Source organism: Hibiscus syriacus, unplaced genomic scaffold (assembly GCF_006381635.1).
Source record: "Hibiscus syriacus cultivar Baekdansim isolate YM2019G1 unplaced genomic scaffold, ASM638163v2 tig00111721_pilon, whole genome shotgun sequence".
NCBI classification, from domain to species: domain Eukaryota; kingdom Viridiplantae; phylum Streptophyta; class Magnoliopsida; order Malvales; family Malvaceae; genus Hibiscus; species Hibiscus syriacus.
In genome coordinates this window covers 144,567-147,385 of record NW_024063164.1, presented here as the reverse complement: position 1 = coordinate 147,385, position 2,819 = coordinate 144,567, and positions in this window count along the sequence as shown.

The following is a 2,819-nucleotide window of genomic DNA, read 5'->3' as shown; positions in this document are numbered from 1 at the left end:
AGTCTCTAGGGTTTAATAAAATATTATAAAATCAAAACTATCCAAAATCAGTCCACAAGCCGGACTGTTATAGCTAAAAATCTTGTTTATCGGAATTTTACCAAAAATAGCAAAATCCCGAAAATCACTCTAAATTGAAATTCAAAATAAAATAAGCAATCTGCAAAAAAATCCGGCCGAAATTGAATTTAAAATGACTTCCTAATTGACAATTGGAATATTATCATAAATAGTAAAAAATATCTAAATCTAGTGATTCGGAGGGGAAAACGGCAGAATTTGATGTCAAAAAAAGGCACATGGAGCATAGATCACTATGGACAGCGTACGCGTCGAAAAGAGCTTTCCGGATTGGGGTCTTATGCGCGATTCTGACACCCGTAGCCAAAGTTATGGCCAAAAGACTAAAGCACACTCAAAACGGCCCCAATGAGGAACATATCACAATCAATTCCCGCCTTTGCGCTGATCTGCCAACTCATGGTATCTCAGCGCTATCAATGTATAATCTGACAGCTCAGCATTATCTGTCTCGGATCCCCCTGCATCAGTTATGGTCTCTGTTAGAACATGGGCTGTTTTATTGATTATTATTGGTGCATAGGTTGCTGAATATATCTACTGTAATTTGGCTGATATGATTTTTCATTAAACTATTGATTGTTTAAGTAATTAGCTCAACCTTATGTACTGAAATTTGTTTTGGCGGTATTCCCATAGGATAAAATGGGATGAATCCTCCAACTTGAATTTTAAGTACTATCATATACGTTAGTGTTCATCTGGTTTGAATTCCCCATGAAATATATTGATTATGGGTTCCGAGGACATTAATTGTAAACACGGTTGTTGCCGCGGACCACACAAATAACGATCTCTAATGATTGTACAGCTTGTATCTGGCTTGGCCTTTGCATGTCTTTCACCATATCCGTCAGTGTGGATACTTATGACATTATTGTCAAAAAATTATCTCTCTATTGTACTAGCAACCATCCTACCATTTGAAATCCTTGTAGTTGGGTACTCATAGGCGTTACTGGCAATCCTCTCAATAATCTCATAGGCTTCATTATATGACTTATCCAAACGAGTATGATCGGTTGATGCATTGACAACCATTCAAGAATGAGCATTCGATCCATTGTAAAAAAAAATCAATTTGGATGCAATACGAGAATATAAGTATTGAGCATCGTCGAAGCAAGCCTTTTTATCATTCCCACGTTTCATACAAATTCTCATGATCATGTTTCTTGAAAAAAAAATATCACTCCTTGATTTAGCTTTCTGTGGTTGTGGGAAAAATCTTAGCAAACTTTTTGGGCAAATTCCCTCCATGTCGTGATAGACCCTGGAGCTAAAAAATTCAACCATTATCTTGCTTCATCTTTAATCGAATATGGGAAAAGCTTTAATCGGAGTGCTTATTGGGTAGCATATCTTTGTATAAATGAATCACATAACTCAATAATAAATTTTAAACGAGCTCGTGGATTATTGGTTGGCTTTTCCCCATACCTATCCATAGATTGCAACATTCGAAATATGTTTAGCTTTAATTCGAAGTATTTTGCATTGATATCTGGCTAGATAATTCCTAAATTTAAGTCATACAATGCCAGGATGACATGCTCGTGGCTAGGTCTGTGTCAATCAACAATGAACTAATTTTGTTGATACATCCCCTGATTGGCTAAATTTTGATGATTTTTAGAGACTTGCATTTATCCTTGCATTGGTCAGTACTGCATCATTTGTGGTGGCCAATTGTGTAATGGATGTAGTGGTCCAACATTTAAAGCAAGTGGAATACACTACTTGACACATGGGCTAGACTATCGGCTAGCTGATCCGTGCTGCCCTTAGATGCCATGCTCGGTCGCTCGACACTAAGGTAGCCTAACTCTTAAGTTTAATGGTTTAGTTTTGTCGTAGCGGTGGTAAGCACAATAAGAAAATATGGAAAACAAAGGAAACACGTGGGGAATTTTTTGCACAAATGTCTGAGTTTATTCACACTAAACATGTTTTGTCCAATAGAGGTGGGGAGGGAATCCTTTTATAATGAAATCCCCATACATTCAATGACTAATCCTAGTCTAACTATAAGTATAAATCATACTTTAACTGAAACTCTCAAATATAAGTCCTACTCAAACGACTATGACATTTGGTTTATATTCCAAGGAATGGTCGGCCCTTTCTAGGTGGAAAAGCCCTAAGTCAGTGTTGGCCTCAGCCCTTGGCACACCCTCAATGTGCGCTGGCCTCGGCCCTAGTTGCCCCATTTGTGTGTTGGCCTTGGCCCTAGGCGCACATCTGATATACGCTAGCCTAGGCCCTTAAGGCGTCTCGATGTACGCTGGCCCAACCCTCGATAGAACCTGATGTGCATCGGCCCCAGCCCTAGGTGACCCCTGGTGTACGCCGACCACGGCCTTAGGTGGACACTGATGTGCACTGGGTGTGGTCTCCGTGCTCGTGGGTGGCTTAGGGAGGACGTATCTAAGCCCTGTGCGATGTTGTGGACGCCTTTGTCTTGATGTGGTTCTCATGGCCCGCCTATGGCGTGTCTGTATCGCCCCTATGTGTGCCCTGATGAGTGTTTGTCTCTATTCTATGGTGGGGACAGCCTACTTTGTGTTGGTTGCGGTCCCATGAGTAGCCTGGTGCTAGCCAATCTTACCCCCACGTTCTCGATCCGTGACATATTGAACATTTTGTATCTTTGGAATAAGATTGTAATGAACTTGTTGGTGAATTGGTAAAACAAGATACCATTGGATCAAATTATTGTTTGGATCAACATGATGATT